Source organism: Dendropsophus ebraccatus, chromosome 13 (genome assembly GCF_027789765.1).
Source record: "Dendropsophus ebraccatus isolate aDenEbr1 chromosome 13, aDenEbr1.pat, whole genome shotgun sequence".
Classification (NCBI taxonomy): domain Eukaryota; kingdom Metazoa; phylum Chordata; class Amphibia; order Anura; family Hylidae; genus Dendropsophus; species Dendropsophus ebraccatus.
The window spans coordinates 22,735,612-22,741,611 of NC_091466.1; positions in this window are offsets into that span (position 1 = coordinate 22,735,612).

A 6,000-nucleotide genomic window follows, 5' to 3' on the forward strand; every position below is an offset into this window, starting at 1 on the left:
AAATAGACATGCGGCCGGATACGTACATACGCCCGTAGTACAGTTATGTACAGTACTTGGAAATCTTCACCCAGCCCAATAAAACTCACAGAACCTTTTGGATCGAAAAATCTAGTTCAATTTGACTGAAATAAGTACTTCGTACGGGACCGCCGTGAGTTCGAACATTTCTGACCTCAAACAATGGTCTTGTTCATTTTTCCCGGCTGCGTTTACAATGCGATAGTAAGTTCATACGTACCTGTAGTGTGAACTGTGCGGCCGTATATCGTATACTTTCAAGCGAACGCATCAACCTCAAAACTACGTACGTATATTCGCGGTTCGCACTACGAACGGAAATATACGTAGTGTGAACATAGCCTAAAACAGAAATGATGCGCCTTCTTTCCAACATCAAGTAATCACAAATCAAATGTGATATGTTGCCTACTGCAAAGTACTTGTGCAAAAGACATGTAAATTATACTTGTGACAAATGCAAATAGTAAATTTAGCACCTTGAACCTTATTTCACATTTTATGTAGAAAAAAACTAGACTTATATATATATTTACATACAGTTTGATGTTACTAGTTATAGTTTACAGTTTTATAAAGACTATTTTTGTGCAAATGTGCAATATGCATGAATAAAACAATAAGGCTATCTAACATTTTTTTGACACAAACAAAATACAGTGGTGCCTTGGATTACGAGCATAATTCGTTCTGGGACTTTACTTGTAATCCAAATCCACTCTTAAACCAAAGCAAATTTTCCCATAAGAAATCACTGATATGCAGACAATTGGTTCCACCCCCCCAAAATAATGATTTTATATTTTGAATAACATGTAAGACAAATGAAACAAACATTTATAAACAGCTGAATATGTGATATTATAGGTTACTGTGCAGTATAGCAATCAGCATGTGGAGTAAAATGTATAATAAGTGCATAAACCTGAAACACAGCAGCAGGTTGTAGATACTGGATGGAACTGCAGATCCATGCTTGCTTGGTGCTTGCTCACTGTGCTTGCTGACAAGTGGTTGAAAATAAGTGGAGTTTAAAAAAGGAGTTGAAAGAAGGAGTTACAAGTTCTGGTAAGTGCTGAATCTCTTTCTTTTTCACTGTTTTTGTTGCACTGAGGATGATGGCTAGCGAGATGGAAGGATTCATTCAGTGCGCAGTCTGCCGCATGTACGCACAACTGGAGCAGAAGTTCCAGGGTGAGTACCGCTGTGACAGATGCGAGCATGTTGCCCATCTAGAAGCTCGAGTTAGAGATCTGGAGAAGCATATTGCAACACTGAGGGAACTTGGCCACCTTGAGAGGGAACTTCGGCTCACTGAGCAGGAAGTTAGTGGGTTAGAGATGGAGGGTGGTGATATAGATCAGGAGGCCCAAGTAAGTAGCTGGGTTAATGTAGTTAGAGGGACCAGTAAGGGATCCAAGAAAAGGAAGGCCACTTCTCCTACTATATGCCCAAGCAAAATTGCCAAGTTAGGTGATGATGCAAGGGCATCCGTGTCAGAAATGGCAGCTCTAGTGGAACCTGTTCTCCCTAACAGCCGGGGGAACAGTCCAACTAGTAGTGGGCGGGATGGTATTGTAGGTAGGCCTAGACAGCTAGTGGTTGTAGGGGATTCTATAATCAGGAAGACGGATAGAATAATTTGTCGCCAAGACCGCCTCAACCGAATGGTTTGCTGTCTCCCTGGTGCCAGGGTTCGGCATGTGGTGGAAAGGGTGGATAAATTACTTAGGGGGGCTGGGGATGACCCAGCTGTCGTGGTCCATGTGGGAACCAATGACAGGATACAAGGTAGGTGGAGGTCTATTAAAAATAATTTTAGAGAACTAGGTGCTAAGTTGAAGGGAAGGACCTCCAAGGTTGTATTCTCTGGAATACTGCCTGTGCCATGCGCATAACAGGAAAGACAGCGGGAGCTTAGGGAGTTAAATGCATGGCTCAAGTCATGGTGTAGAGGAGAAGGGTTTGGGTTTTTAGAGCACTGGGCTGACTTTTCATTGGGGTACAATCTGTTTTCCGCAGATAATTTGCACCTTAATGGAAGGGGGTCCGCTGTGCTGGGGGAGAGAATCCTAGAAGGGGTGGAGGGGTTTTTAAACTAGGGATGCGGAGGGAGGACAATGTAGTATGTAATGTAGTGGCAGATATGTTAGAGAGGGGACAGAACAATGAGGAGGGAGGAGAAGGGTCCTGTGGGGGGAGGATAAGAGCAGTGCATAGGGAGATCCATATGTTGCGGATGAACGGTGAGGATGATTGTAGCCACAGCACAGTAATAAATCCCATTTCTTATAATGAAGCGGTTAAACTCGATGGTAATATAAAGTGTATGGTTACTAATGCCAGAAGTCTAGCCAGCAAGATGGGGGAGCTAGAGGCCTTGGTTCTGGAGGAGTCCATTGATGTGGTTGGTGTGACTGAGACATGGCTGGACTCCTCACATGACTGGGCTGTCAATATTCAGGGATTTACGTTGTTCAGAAGGGACCGGGTGGGCAGAAGGGGAGGAGGAGTATGTCTGTATGTCAGAAATGATATTAAAGTGAGTGTAAAAGATGCAATAGTGGGAGATGACTGTGATGATGTGGAAGCATTATGGGTAGAACTACAGAAGGAGGTAAAGAGTGAAAAAATTATTCTTGGTGTAATCTATAGACCCCCCAACATTACTGAGGAGGTAGATGGCCAGTTGAATAGACAAATAGAGCGGGCTGCCCGGGAGGGGACAGTAGTGATAATGGGGGACCTCAACTACCCAGATATAAATTGGGGTCACGGTTCAGCTAAAACCACAAAGGGGAGGGAATTTCTTAACCTCCTGCAGGATAATTTTCTGGGCCAGTTTGTGGAGGAGCCAACTAGAAGTGATGCCTTGTTGGATCTGGTTATTTCTAACAACGCTGAGCTGGTTGGGGATGTCACTGTCCATGAACACCTGGGTAATAGTGACCACAATATAGTGACTTTTAGCTTAAAGTGTAGAAAGGAAAAACATGTTGGGAGGGCAAAAACTCTTAATTTTAAAAGGGCCAATTTTCCTGGGTTAAGGGCAGAACTTCAGGGCATAGACTGGGAGCGGCTGCTGTCACATACTGATGCAGCTAATAAATGGGAAATCTTCAAATCCACATTAAATAACTGTACTGCCAAATGTATTCCTATGGGTAACAAATATAAACGGTTAAAATCCAATCCCACATGGCTTACAACTGAGGTTAGAAGGGCTATAAATGAGAAAAAAGGGGCATTCAAAAAATACAAATCAGAGGGGTCAGCTGTAGCATTTAAACATTACAAACAAGTCAACAAAACCTGTAAAAATGTAATAAAAGCAGCAAAAATTCACAATGAAAGGCAGGTAGCTATAGAAAGCAACAGAAACCCTAAAAAATTATTCAAATATATTAATGCAAAAAAACCAAGGTCAGAGCATGTAGGACCCCTAAATAATGGTGAAGGGGAATTAATAACTGGGGATCAGGAGAAAGCTGAGTTACTTAATGGCTTCTTCAGTTCTGTATATACAAAAGAGGATGGAGCTGTGGTGGGTGGGGCCAGTACTGAGGTGGGTGGGGCCAGTGCTGCTAACACATGTAATGTACTAAACTGGTTTACTATAGATATGGTCCAAGATAAATTAAACAAACTCAATGTAACCAAAGCTCCAGGGCCTGATGGATTGCACCCCAGAGTTCTTAGGGAACTCAGTTCTGTAATTTTTCTACCCTTGTATGAAATATTCCGTGATTCTTTGCTTACTGGTATTGTGCCGAGGGACTGGCGTAAGGCAAATGTAATTCCGATCTTCAAAAAGGGCTCTCGAACTTCCCCAGGTAACTATAGACCTGTAAGCTTACGTCCATTGTGGGGAAACTATTTGAGGGGCTTATAAGGGACTACATCCAGGAATATGTAGTGGCTAATAGTATTATAAGTGATAACCTGCATGGTTTTACTAAGGACAGAAGCTGTCAAACCAACCTAATATGTTTCTATGAAGAGGTAAGTAGAAGCCTGGATGGCGGCGCGGCTGTGGATATCGTGTACCTGGATTTTGCAAAAGCGTTTGACACAGTTCGGTTTGGAAAATTTAATGTGTAACTGGATTGAAAACTGGCTTAATAATCGTACCCAGAGAGTGGTGGTCAATGATTCCTACTCCCAATGGTGCCCGGTAATAAGTGGTGTACCCCAAGGGTCAGTACTGGGCCCTCTTCTGTTTAACTTGTTCATTAATGATATTGAGAATGAAATTAACAGCAATGTTTCTATCTTTGCAGATGACACCAAGCTTTGTAGTACAGTACAGTCTATGGAGGATGTGCAGATGTTACAGGATGACTTAGACACACTGAGTGTTTGGGCGTCCACTTGGCAAATGAGGTTCAATGTGGATAAATGTAAAGTTATGCACCTGGGTACTAATAACCCACATGCATCATATGTCCTGGGAGGAGTTACTCTGGGAGAGTCACTGATGGAGAAGGATCTGGGTGTACTTGTAGATAATAGACTACAGAACAGCACACAATGTCAGTCAGCTGCTTCTAAGGCCAGCAGGATATTGTCATGTATATAACAGGCCTGGACTCTCAGGACAGGGATATAATATTAACGCTGTATAAAGCCTTGGTGCGGCCTCATCTGGAGTATGCCGTCCAGTTTTGGAACCCGATTCATAAAAAGGATGTTCTAGAGCTGGAGAGGGTACAAAGACGGGCAACTAAACTAATAAGGGGAATGGAGCATCTTAGTTATGAGGAGAGATTAAAAGAATTACATTTGTTTAGTCTGGAGAAGAGACGTTTAAGGGGAGATATGATTAACTTATTTAAATATATAAATGGCCCCTACAAGAGATATGGGGAAAAGATGTTCCAGGTAAAACCCCCTCAAAGGACAAGAGGGCACTGCCTCCGCCTGGAGAAAAAAAGGTTCAACCTCCGGAGGCAACAAGTCTTCTTTATCATGAGAACTGTGAATCTGTGGAACAGTCTACCACAGGATCTGGTCACAGCAAAAACAGTAGAGGGCTTCAAAACAGGGCTAGACAAGTTTTTAGACCAAAATAATATAAATGCATATGTATAGAACCTATCATCCCTCCCCCTTCCCTGTATCCATCCCCTCCTTGGTTGAACTTGATGGACATGTGTCTTTTTTCAACCGTATTAACTATGTAACTATGTAACTATATACAAATTGTAATCGCTAAATCCAGAAGGTTTTACAGTGTTCCATCCAAATGTCCATTACACTTCCTTATGCAACAAGTGATTCTTCCACTACTTTGCGAGTGAGTCCTTCCATGTTGCTTTCATTTCTCTCTGCAAAGTGTAAAGCCACTGGGGCATGGGATATAGAACAGGGGCGTGTTACTATATACACTACCCACCTTGTTGAACGATTTGCGCAACAGCGCCTTACAAAATGTTTCCCGCTCCACACAAAACCCGCCCTCCCAAAACATCCCTACAGCCGCTATCAGGATGCACCAGCAGTGGCCTCAATGCAGCTGCGATAGCGGTCCTGGCTAGCAAGCCCACCTTACAAAACAACTGCAACCACCCGACTGCTGCATTACACGATGTGTAATCCACCAAACAAATCTCAGGGTCTATGCCTTCATTCTCTGTTGGCCCCCTGGGGTGAAACAAATGCTGTATGAACCTAAATTTAATTGCCTCCTTCTTGGTGCCCTGCATACCAAGCCGGCGGACTGTAGTCACCTCCTTCCAGAAACTCAACTGCCAAATACTTCCCGTACAATTTCTCTGCTATCCCGCACTCCTAAAGACACTTCCCAAAGACAAATATAAACTGATAGTGGGCTAAGAAGGAGCAATCTTTATGCCGCCCCAAGCTGACCTGAGAACCGCAAACAACATAACCCAACAACTTCGTCTTTGACCGCCACAACCTGAACTTCATACGGTTAGCAAACAACACCACACCCTCAGATTGCAGTCCCCCGGCCAC